Here is a 12731-nt window from a genome sequence, read left to right as displayed (position 1 = left end):
GATTTCACTATGGTGCCCAGGTTGGTTTTGACTTCTTGGCCTCAAGCGATCCTCCTTCCTTAGCTTCCCAAAGTGCTGGGATCACAGGCATGAACCATGATGCTGAACTCTATGTAGTTATCTTTAAGAGATTTCTTAATTTGCATTCAAGTTACTCCCTAAGTTCTTTTATTTCAGCCTGAAGGACTCTGTTTAGTTAGTATTTCTTACAGGTTTGCTAGTGCCAGTATCTTTCACAAAGTAGAAGAGACCTCAAACCTATTCCATATTTTTCGTTTTACACATGAGGAAATCAATGTCAAAAGAGGTTAAGTCACTTGACTGAAGTCACACTGCTAGTTAGTAGTGGAAGCCACACTATAAATCAGATTTCCTGACTGCTAGTTTATAGTTTTCTCCACCATTCCAAATTTTTGTCAAGATGTCAACTGTGATTACCCAGTTTGGTGATGATGTACTTAATAATAGGGCACAAAAGAATGAATTGGCCCATAAGAATTTAATTAGAATAATGTATTTCTGGTAATGAGATTGTTGTCTGCCTGATGGCTTTCCTTCAGAACCCTTTAATATGGTTCACTCAGAATTCTGATTTCTAAGTGATTTTAATCCTGACCCGTGTACATTATTTTGTGTTAAATTCATTTTTTAGGCTTTCATAGTCTGAGGTTCTCTTTCATGTTTCAATCTCTCTTTGATGTCAGGCCTTTGATAAGATACTCCATAGGTGGACGATTCATGAGAATGCATGAGAAATGAAGACATTTGCCACCACACAAGCAAAATGGGTCAATTCAGTAATTAGGAAATCTGGAATTTGTGAGGGTTTTGTGACATTTGTTACAGTAATCATGTTTATGTTGTACAGTATCTCTCCTTAGGCTGGGCATGGTGACTCACACCTGTAATCCCAGCACTTTGGGATGCTGAGGTGGGAGCATCACTTGAGTCGAGCAGGTTGAGGCTGCAGTAGCCATGACTATGCTACTGCACCCCAGCCTGAACAAAAGAGCAAGACCTGGTCTCAAAAAAACAAGGCCGGGCGCGGTGGCTCACACCTCTAATCCCAGCACTTTGGGAGGCTGAGGCAGGTGGATCAACTGAGGTCAGGAGTTTGAGACCAGTGTGGCCAACATGGTGAAACCCCGTCTCTACTAAAAATACAAAAATTAGCTGGGCATGGTGGCATGCAGCTGTAATCCCAGCTACTCAGGAGGCTGAGGCAGGAGAATCACTTGAACCCAGGAGGTGGAGGTTGCAGTGAGCTGAGATTGTGCCACTGCACTCCAGCCTGGGTGACAGAGCAAGACTCCATTTCAGAAAAAAAGAAAAAAAAAAGAGTGCCTGGCACAGTGGCTCACACCTGTAATCCCAGCACTTTGGGAGGCGGCAGCAGGTGGATTGCTTGAGGTCAAGAGTTCAAGGCCAGCCTGGCCAACATGGTGAAATCCCATCTCTACTAAATACAAAAATTAGCTGGGTGTGGTGGTGGGTGCCTGTAATCTCAGCTACTCGGGAGGCTGAGAGAGGCAAGAGAATCGCTTGAACCCAGGAGGCAGAGGTTGCAGTGAGCCAAGATCATGCCACTGCACTCTAGCCTGGGCGACAGAGCGAGACTCTATCTCAAAAAAAAAAAAAGTGTCTCTGCTTAAACATTGTCTCATAGTGAGAATACAAAAATTTACTTTATTGTAACATTGTCCTATCTCATAATGGAAGCAATTTTATTTTTAGACCCATAGTATTTTAGTTTCTTTATATCTGTATATATATTATAATATATAATAGAATATATGATGTATACCTGAGCCTTCCAAAGTGCTGATATTACAGTCATGAGCCACATGCCCTGCTGTTTCATATTTTGTGTGTCAGTTTGTGTAAGTTGAGAGCATAGGCTTCATTTTGAATCTCTGGTCTGCCACTCATTAGCAGTGGCAATTTGGGCAAGTAACTTAGTTCTCTGAGCCTTAGTTCCTTGTCTTCTCTTATAAGATGGGACTAGTGGCTGGGTGCGGTGGTTCATGCCTGTAATCCCAGTACTTTGGGAGGCTGAGGAGGGCAGATCACGGGGTCAGGAGTTCGAGAGCAGCCTGGCCAACATAGTGAAACTCCGTTTCTACTAATACAAAAAAGTTAGCCGAGTTTGGTGACGGGCACCTGTAGTCCCAGTTACTCGGGAGGCTGAAGCAGGAGAATCGCTTGAAACTGGAAGGCAGAGGTTGCAGTGAGCCGAGATCACACCACTGCACTCCCGCCGGGGCAACAAGAGCGAAACTCTGTCTCAAAAAAAAAAAAAAAAAAAAAAAAGGAATAGTTTTAACAGCTGATGAAGTTGTCTGCAGATTAAATGATATACCTATAAAGCACTTAAAGGATCATGTAATGAGTGTTCAATGAATGTTAGTTCTTATATTCTATGTGACATTGTTTCAATATTTCATTTTTTTTTCCTTTCCCCATCTTCATGCTGGAGAGAATCTGGCCACAAGGATGAGAATTTTTATGAATCCTTTGAAGAAGAAGGATGGGGCAGTGGGCTGACCTCTCTCTGACTTCTAGCCTGGGGTAGGACAAAGCCATGCAGTGCCCAAAGGAGGCAGAATGAGAGTGGTCTAGGCAGCCAATGGCTTATGCCTGGGTATGGTTATCCCACTGTGTAGGGGGCTCCCAAGTCTGCCATCCTGCTTGATGATTCACTGAAAGGACTCACAGGATTCAGAAACGCTTTTATATTCACAGCTACATTTATTACAGCGAAAGGATACATATTAAAGTTAGTAACGGGAAAAGGTGCATGGGACGAAATCTAAGAGAAACTGGGTACAAATTGCCAGTGTTCTTTTTCAGTGGAGCAGCATAGACCTGCTTACTTCTCCCAGCAACGTGCGACAACATGTACAAAGTGTTGCCAACCAGGGAAGCTCACCTCAGCCTTGGTGTTCCATTAGTCCCATAGGCATGCAAGGCCTACATGAGTGAGTGACTTCAGTTACTCAGACGCCGGCACCCCCAATGCCTCTTCACTGCTCCCCACCCTTGAGCAAAAACAAGTGTTTACAATAAATCACATTGTCAGGATAAACTTATCTGGTCCAACTGGTACAGTATGGTCCAAGGTTTCAGACATGTAAAAACATTTAAAAAATTTTTTTTTTATTTAAGAAATTTTTTTTTTTTTTTTTTTTGAGGCAGGGTCTCCCTCTCATTGCCCAAGCTGGAGTGCAGTAGCTCAGTCTCGGCTCCCTGCAACCTTGACCTCCCGCAAGTAACTGGGACTACAGGCACATGCCATCACACCTGGCTAATTTTTGTATTTTTAGTAGACACAGGGTTTCCCTATGTTGCCCAGGCTGGTCTGGAACTCCTGGGTTCAAGTGATCTACCCACATCGGCCTCCCAACGTTTTGTGATTACAGGCGTGAGCCACCGCGCCCGGCCCACCACTCTTTAAAAAAAAAAAAAAAAAAAAAAAAAGCAAAACGGAAATAAATTTTAATACAGCAAATGAAGACAGCATTTTGCAAATTTATTGCTCAAAGGAATTATCTATTTGAGGAAATCATCGTGTTACACTTTGATAGATGAAATGTTACAGTTTTTACACCAAAAGTAAAAAATGAAATTAAAGAATGAAGCGGTTACCAAGGTAATGCAGGTCAGGGGATTAAAGGTGAAGGGTCATACATTATTAAAAAGATCCAAAAGGATGACTGCATCATGATCTCTCATCTGTGTTCCAACGGTGGCCTCGTGCTAAACTCGAACATTTAGGCGGCCTCGTGCTAAACTCGAACATTTAGGCATACATTCAAGCACCTTTTTCCGCAAAAAGATTTGTACATGACTACTCTGGCTATTCCCATGATCATCTCTAGGTGGCACGGCATTGAGAACATAGTAGGTGCTGGTTCCAGAGAATACACTTCGAGAAACTCTCCTCTGGCAACCATTTCCCCTCTTCCTCCTCCTCTCGAAGGGACCCCTAGCGTGCGCCCCAAAACACTTTTATGGAGCAGAATATCCCAAGGTTTCGAGATGATCTCCCCATCGGGGGTCAAAGACTAGTCCTGATTCAAGGCTTTCTTTGGAACGGGTGTTTAAACAACTCAGCCCTGCTGAGTTAACCCTTTCCTTCCCACTTACCTGTCCTTTTAGCCTCACAGATTGAGAGAAGGCGCACCTCGCTAGGGAGCCAGCATGTTCGTTTTCCTTCAGCAGGTAACATGGTTGTTTTAGAGTTTTCTCAGTGCCCAGATTTTACTTTGAGAATAGTAATTCGTGCATCACTTGGTTCCAAACCACTTGAGGGTTATACATTCAGCACTGTCAGAGGTATTTAAGCCAGAACAATTCCATCTTGAATAGGGGCTGCGTAATATGGGGCTACGACCTACTGGGCCACATTCCCAGGAGGTTAAGGCATTCTAAGTCACAGGATGAGACAGGAGGTCAGCACAAGACACAGGTCATAAAGACCTTGCTGATAAAACAGGTTGCAGTAAAGAAGCCAGCCAAAACCCACCAAAACTAAGATGGCCATGAGCTGACCTCTGGTCTTCCTCACTGCTACACTCCACCAGTGCCATGACAGTTTATGAATGCTGTGGCAACCTCAGGAAGCTATCCTACATAGTCTAAAAAGGGGAGAAACCATCAGTTCCAGGAATTTCCCACCCTTTTCCAGAAAACTCATGAATAATCCACCCTCTGTTTAGCATATAATCAATAAATAACCATAAAAATTGGCTATTTTTTAATGGAGTAGCCTGTGGAGTAGCCATTCTTAATGCTTTACTTTCTTTTTCTTTTTCTTTCTTTCTTTCTTTTCTTTTTTTTTTTTTTTTTGAGACGGAATCTCGCTCTGTCGCCCAGGCTGGAGTGCAAAGTTGCTTTCACTTTGCAGTGTGGACTCACCCTGAATTCTTTCTTGTGCCTGATCCATGAACCCTCTCTTGGGTTCTGTATCAAGACCCCTTTCTGGTAACAGCACCTTCCAAAGCAAGTTTTAGGCCAAATATTACAAAATGTTATAATTTATGACAGGGAGTGAGAACTTACGAGACCATTTGCAACTAACTCCAACTTCCCCAGCCCCAGTTTCTAAGGAGAAAAGATAGCTAGTTGCTGTTACTGGAAAGAGGTCCCAATCCAGACCCCAAGAGAGGGTTCTTGGGTGTCATGCAAGAAAGAATTCGAGGTGAGTTCATAAAGTGAAAGCAAGTTTATTAAGAAAGTAAAGGAATAGCTGGGCAAGGTGGCTCATGCCTGTAATCCCATCACTGAGGTTGGCAGATGACCTGGGGTCGAGAGTTTGAGACCAGCCTGACCAACATGGAGACATCCCATCTCTACTAAAAATACAAAATTAGCTGGGCATAGTGGCACATGCCTGTAATCCCAGATACTCGGGAGGCTGAGGCAGGAGAATCGCTTGAACCTGGGAGGAGGAGGTTGCAGTGAGCCGAGATTGCACCATTGCACTCCAGCCTGGGCAGCAAGAGCGAAACTTGATCTCAAAAAAATAAAATAAAATAAAATAAAATAAAATAAAATACAAGTAAAGGAAGAAGAGAATGGCTACTCCATAGGCAGAGCAGCCCCAAAGGCTGCTGGTTGCCCATTCTTATGGTTATTTCTTGATTATATGCTAAACAAAAGGTGAATTTTTCATGCCCCCCTTTTTAAGACTGTATAGGGTAACTTCCTGAGGTTGGCATGGCATTTGTAAACTGTCATGGCACTGGTGGGAGTGTAGCAGTGAGGATGACCAGAGGTCACTCTCATCACCATCTTGGTTTTGGTGGGTTTTAGCTGACTTCTTTACTGCTACCTGTTTTATCAGCAAGGTCTTTATGACCTGTATCTTGTGCTGCGCTCCTATCTCATCTTGTGACTTATTATAGAACGCCTTAACCTCCTGGGAATGCGGCCCAGCAGGTCTCAGCCTCATTTTACACAGCCCCTATTCAAGATGGAGTTGCTCTGACTCAATTACCTCTAACATTACCGTTTATATTGGTGTGGCATACAAGTACAGTGCTGGGCCAATAATAATTTTTTTTTCTTTTTCTGAGATGGATTTACGTTGTCTCCCAGACTGGAGTGCAGTGGTGTGAATCTCAGCTCACTGCAACCTCTGCCTCCCTGGTTCAAGCGATTCTCCTGCCTCAGCCTTCTGACTAGATGGGATTACAGGTGCGCACCACCACACCCAGCTCATTTTTGTATTTTTAGTAGAGACCAGTTTCACCACGTTGGCCAGGCTGGTCTCAAATTCCCGACTTCAAGTGATCTGCCCACCTCGGCCTCCCTAAGTGCTGGGATTACAGGTGTGACACCACACCTGGCCCAATAATAATTTTATGCAATTATACTTAAAAGAGTTGATTTATCAAATGTATATAAATAACGTGATTTCATTGTTATACCAAAGGTTTTTTGTTGGCAATTCTTACGGAAAAAAAAAAAAAGTATATGTCCTGATTTGGACTTTTAAAATTATTTTCAGGTATATATTTCTTAGATATTATTGCCTGTGCTAAAAAGGGTCTGGATAAAGGCAGTTCTTTCAACTTTCATAAACAGTCCTAAAAACAAATTTGATGTTATATGAAACATAAAAATATCTTAACTTATTTTCAACCTAAATAAGCTAAATAGCCATTCAAAATAGAATTTTACTCACCATACTTAGAGCTTATTTTAGGACAGTTAGAAAATTTTAAAATTATTTTATAGGATCTTTACAATATCTTTCCTATCTGTCTGTCTGTCTGTCTATCTATCATCTGTCTACCTACCTACCTATTATCTATATTTTTTCACATTTTGGGGTTAAATGGAAGGTTTGGTTTTTGAATTTTCTTTTTTATTTTTTGAGATGGAGCCTTGCTCTGTCACCCAGGCTGGAGTGCAATGGCTTGATCTCGGCTCACTGCAACCTCTGTCTCCTGGGTTCAAGCGATTCTCCTGCCTCAGCCTCCCAAGTAGCTGGAATTACAGGTGCCTGCCACCACGCCCAGCTAATTTTTGTATTTTTAGTGGAGACGGGGTTTCGCCATTTGGCCAGGCTGGTCTTGAACTCCTGGCCTCATGCAGTCGCTGGCCTCAGCCTCCCAAAGTGCCAGGATTACAGGCATGAGCCACTGCGCCCGGCCAGTTTTTGACTTTTGTAAAAATATCTGATGTAAACGCAAAAAAATATTTCTTTAAAATTATACCGTGTCTAAACTAAATTGCTAGCAAGGGATTGAATTCAGCTTTGTCCCTCTTAAGAGCTTCTTTTCACTGGGCGCAGTGGCACACTCCTGTAACCCTGGCACTTTGGGAGGGCGAGGCGGGTGGATCACTTAAGGTCAGGAGTCCGAGACAAGCCTGGCCAACATGGTGAAACTCTGTCTCTACTAAAACTACAAAAATTAGCCAGACATATTGATGGGTGCCTGTAATCCCAGCTACTCAGGAGGCTGAGGCAGGGAGAATTGCTTGAACCCGGGAAGAGGAGGTTGCAGTGAGCAAAGATCACGCCACGGTACTCTAGCCTGAGTGACAGGGCGAAACTCCGTCTTAAAAAAAAAAAAAAAAAAAAGAGCTTCTTTTCTTTCTTCAGGCACTGAGAGCATGTTCTTTGGATTAAGCTTTCCTGCCTTGTTCAGTGCTCACAGTGGAAAAGCTTTCAGAAAACTCTTTACCCCCCAGTAGATGTGTCAATTAGACTTGCTTGCTCCTGAGTGGTCCTCTCTGGCTTCACAAACATGCTGTGATCTTTACAAAGAGACATTTTTGAAACAGAGATTTTTATTTTTGAAAATTTTTTTTTTAATTTTTAAAAGTATAAAGGAGGAAATAAGTCTTTTCCTTCTACCCATCTTAGGTTCATTGGCTTGAGGCCCTTGTAACAAAGGATAGATTAACAAGAGAAAAACATACACATTTATTTCAGTTTCATGTGACATGGGAGCCTTCGTAAGGAAATGAAGATCTGAAGAAGTGGTTAAACCTGAATGTTTTTATGCTTGGTTTGATGAAGAGAGGAAAGTCATGGAGAAATATAATAGGACAAAGAAAAAGTATGATCTCAGTGTAACAACTTGGAGAATGTTAGGCCTATTTGTTCAGAGACTTTATCCTTTCCTCTGGATACAGGGAGGGCACCTTTCGCATGAGGGCTCTGTGACCTGCATCAAAAGAAGGTTAGAAAATTATTCCTAGATTTTATGACCTGCTTCAGATCAATATCAAAGAGTGCTTCCTGTACATGTCATTCCTCAAGTTCCTTCAGCTTAAAACAATCAATCTGGCGAAGTGCCTATTTTGGGGTAGTATGTCCTGAACTCCATCATAAGCAAATAAGGAAAAGAAGAAACCACCCTTTCTCTAACACTTTACCCTCTTTCCTCAAGTCCAAGTTGAATTAAATGTTTCTGTTAGAGTTTTGTTCTGTCTTACGATTTTGTGACCATAAGTTTTGCAATTGAGATTATTATTATTATTTGGAAACGGAGTCTCACTGTGTCGCCCAGGCAGTGGTGTGATCTTGGCTCACTGCATCCTCCCCGTCCTGGGTTCAAGCAATTCTCCTGCCTCAGCCTCCCAAGTAGCTGGGATTATAGGCGTGCACCACCACACCTGGCTAATTTTTGTATTTTTAGTAGAGATGGAGTTTCACCACGTTGGCCAGGCTGGTCTTGAACTCCTGACCTCAGGTGATCCGCCAGCCTCAGCCTCCCAAAGTGCTACAATTACAGGCTTGGGCCACCATGCCTGGCTGAGATTATTATTCTTACTTTTGAGACAGAGTCTCATTGTGTTGCCCAGGCTGCATTGCAGTGGCGCGATCTCAGCTCACTGCAATCTCCGCCTCCCGGGTTCCAGCGATTCTCCTGCCTCAGTCTCCTAAGTAGCTGGGATTACACGTGCATGCCACCACACCTGGCTAATTTTTGTATTTTTAGTATAGATGGGGTTTCACCATGTAGGCCAGACTGGTCTCGAACTCCTGACCTAGTGATCTGCCTGCCTCAGCCTCCCAAAGTGTTGGGATTACAGGCGTGAGCCACTGCACACAGCTGATATTATGATTTCTAAATCAATCAATAAGAGAGAAAGGGGGAAATGAGAAATCACGGTCCTTTGGTACATAATCTTTTGGCACTACCACTATTCATAGTTTCTTTTTATCACATCTGTCATCATCTCTCCTTTTACATACGCAAATATGTCCACTTGTTTGTGTGACAACTATCAGTGTAATCACATATCACCTTACAGTGATGGAGGCCTTGTAGGGTATATAGAAGTGGCTTTCTTTTCTTTTTTTTTCTTTTTTGAGATGGAGTCTCCCTCTGTCACCCAGGCTGGAGTGCAGTGGCACAATCTCAGCTCACTGCAGTCTCTGTCTCCAGGTTCAAGCAATTCTCCTGCCTCAGCCTTCTGAGTAGCTGGGATCACAGGTGTGTGCCACTAAGCCTGGCTAATTTTTGCATTTTTAGTAGAGATGGGGGTCTCACTATGTTGGCCAGGGTGGTCTCGAACTCCTGATCTCAAATGATCTACCTGCCTCAGCCCTGAAACTATTGGGATTACAGGCACGAGCCACCTCGCCTGGCCCGAGATCTTGTCTCTACAAAAAAAGTAAAATAATTTAGCCCAGCCTGGTGGCATGTGCCTGTAGTCTCAGCTACTCAGGAAGCTGAGGTGGGAGGATCGCTTGAGCCTGGGAGGCAGAGGTTGCAGTGACCTGAGATTGTATGACTGCACTCCAGCCTTGGCTACAGAGCTCAACCCTGTCTCAACAAAAAAAAAAAAAAAAAAAAAAGAAAAAAGAAAAAAAAAATTTGATTGATAACACATATTTCAGTTGTCTAACATAATAAGGCAAAGCACCCCTAAGACTGATACATAGGCAATAAAAGCATCAACAAATCTCCCATAAAAAATTTCTGAAATATTTGTTATTACAACTTACTTAAGAACTTACCTACACGAATTTAAGCTAAGGAACACCGAACATCTCTTCGGACTTGACAATGCATCCCATGAAACAGTAGTAAGTAGACCAAATTATTTCCAGCCTCCTCTTCTCATATGTTGAAAGACCACATTTTTGTGCTTTTTTTTAGGAGCCCGCTGATAAATCTCAAAGATGTTTTAGGTGTAAAATATATCCTGAGATTTTAATATATTTCTTTCTTATAATTAGAATCTTATTTGGGGAAGGCAAAAATCAAGTGTTTATTAAAGGGGATTTTCACTTTTGGTCAAGAGAGAATCATGGGTGCCTGAGAAACAATGCCTGGTTACCTAGTTAGTCAAAGTGACAAAAAAATATTTAATAATAGGCATAGAAAGCAACATGCTTGAAAAGAATGTTAGATACCGTGAACTCCCAGCTTCTCTTCAAAGAATCAGTATGTCAGTATGTTCAGCTCTCTTACTCTCTGTTCTCTATTTTAAAGTTTAACTTCTTGGTTGTCTTCGCCCCCTTCCCTCTAGTTTCAGTAAACAACTTTCCTGCTCATTCTAATCAGTAGTTCACATCTGTTCCCCTCATCACCTGCGCTGTCCTGACACATCCTGAGTTACCTGTTCTGTAACCATCCTTCGTGCCAAACTACTCACCCCACCACTCTGACTCGTACCCCTGCTGTCTTTAAAACAGCCAATCGGAATTAGTGTGCAGTCCAACCCTAGCCAACAGGGGAATGACACAGGAGTAGGATCTACCTGCGTCAGGAATAAGAACCCCTTCCCCTCCCTCGTTCAGGTGTGCTCTTGCCATTGCTCCATCCACCAGTTGCACCCTTCTATGGAAGTGACAATTGTCTTGCTGAGAAAATTCTTTATCTGAGCACTCTTTCTTTTCAGCACTGAGGAACAAGCATTTGTTTCTAAGAAGAACCTCTTTCACAAGCATGGAAACTTTGTAAATGAGCACATTAATTAAACATGACCAAAATATATAACCTCTCTGTAAAATATAAAAATAAGCTTAAATGTATTATTATTATTTTTTAATTTATTATTTTTTTTTGAGATGGAGTCTCGCCCCGTTGCCCAGGCTGGAGTGCAATGGCATGATCTCGGCTCACTGCAACCTCCACCTCCCGTGTTCAAGCGATTCTCCTGCCTCAGCCTCCTGAGTAGCTGGGATTACAGGTGCACGCCACCACATCCGGCTAATTTTTTGTTTCTTTAGTGGAGATGGGGTTTCACCATGTTGGCCAGGCTGGTCTCAAACTCCTGACCTTGTGATCCACCCAGCTCGGCTACCTAAAGTGCTGGGATTGCAGGTGTGAGCCACCATGTCCAGGCAAGTGTATGTATTTTTTATCCTTTTGAAGTTCATAAGCATGGTGATTGGGTTTTCACACTCATGTGTGAGATGTACCACCCGCAAAGCTTGTTATGATGTGGGCACATTACCCATCTGGCATGAGAAGAAGAAAAAACAAAACCACATGTATATACACTTAAAATAATGCTCAAGTAGCCAGTGTTTCAGTATTCTTTCTTACTTAGGAATTATTTTGGTGTCTGATGACTATCTATTAACTCAATTTAATATCTGCCCAAGGCTTTAAGTTACCTAAGGATCTTGGAAATTATCTTCAATCTGAGATATTATAAAACATAAAGTTGAAGTAAAAACCTATCAGAATAATGATTTCATTATATTGAGCACAAATTTATATTTTTTTCTAATTTTTTGAGATCCTGTCTCAAAAAAATTAAAATTAAACTACTGTTCAAATCATAAAAATAAATAAGACTAATGGAATTAAAATTGTTTAGCCTAAATCAGAGAAAGTTGAGTGGTGATTTCAAGTACAGATTCATTAACTGGTTTGAATTACTCTACATATTTGAAAATAATTTTTAAAAATTGAATTTGAGTAGATACTAATAGCTTTTTATTAATTCATCTTCCTATCTTCAATTACTTCGATTTAGATTTTATAAATTGTATTACTTGATATTTCTTTCTTAGATTTGTGAAAAGAAAAATGAAACTGCATGATGACAGTAAACATTTTTATCTAAATTCTAGGTACTCACAAAAAGCCTACACAGGAATTCTGCCTGAGCCCCACCTGTTTTTTTTTTTTTTTTTTTTTTGAGATGTAGTCTCACTCTGTTGCCCAGGCTGGAGTGCAGTGGTGCAATCTCAGCTCACTGCAACCTCCACCTCCAGGGTTCAAGCGATTCTCCTGCCTCAGCCTCGAGAGTAGCTGTGACTACAGGCATGTGCCAGCACACCCGGCTAATTTTTGTATTTTAGTAGAGACAGGGTTTCACCATGTTGGTCAGGCTGGTCTCGAACTCCTAACTTCAGGGGATACACCGGCCTTGGCTTCCCAAAGCTGTGGGATTACAGCACTTTGGGAGGCCGAGGCAGATGGGTCACCTGAGGTCAGGAGTTCAAGACCAGCTTGGCCAACATGGTAAAACCCTGTCTCTACGAAAAATCCAAAAAATTAGCCAGGTGTGGTGGCACGTGCTTGTAATCCCAGATACTCTGGAGGCTGAGGCAGGAGAATTGCTTGTACCTGGGAGGTGAAGGTTGCAGTGAGCCGAGATTGTGTGATTGTACTCCAGCATGGGCGACAAGAGCAAGACTCCATCTCAAAATAAGAAAAGAAAAAGAGATGGGATCTTTCTATGTTGCCCAGAGAGGGTTACAGTGGTCACAGACAAGTGCACTGCACAGATCATAGCACACTACAGCC

The 12731-nt window shown here is 42.2% G+C and overlaps 1 protein-coding gene, 1 non-coding gene and 1 pseudogene across 3 annotated transcripts in view; 2 read left to right on the top strand and 1 right to left on the bottom strand.

Annotated features, from left to right (window-relative positions):
- Positions 1-12731, top strand: part of C11H12orf56 (chromosome 11 C12orf56 homolog) — a 109144-nt gene that overhangs the window by 21003 nt on the left and 75410 nt on the right. The gene's annotated exons all lie outside the window — the stretch shown is intronic.
- Positions 1-12731, bottom strand: part of LOC112635535 — a 42812-nt pseudogene that overhangs the window by 27716 nt on the left and 2365 nt on the right.
- Positions 11334-11437, top strand: LOC112635707. The gene has a single exon (XR_003122041.1). It is a non-coding gene; the product is annotated as a small nucleolar RNA U13 (small nucleolar RNA).

Source organism: Theropithecus gelada, chromosome 11 (assembly GCF_003255815.1).
Source record: "Theropithecus gelada isolate Dixy chromosome 11, Tgel_1.0, whole genome shotgun sequence".
In the NCBI taxonomy this organism is placed as follows: domain Eukaryota; kingdom Metazoa; phylum Chordata; class Mammalia; order Primates; family Cercopithecidae; genus Theropithecus; species Theropithecus gelada.
The sequence above is the reverse complement of the archived record's forward strand: the minus strand, read 5'-3'. Positions and strand labels throughout refer to the sequence as shown.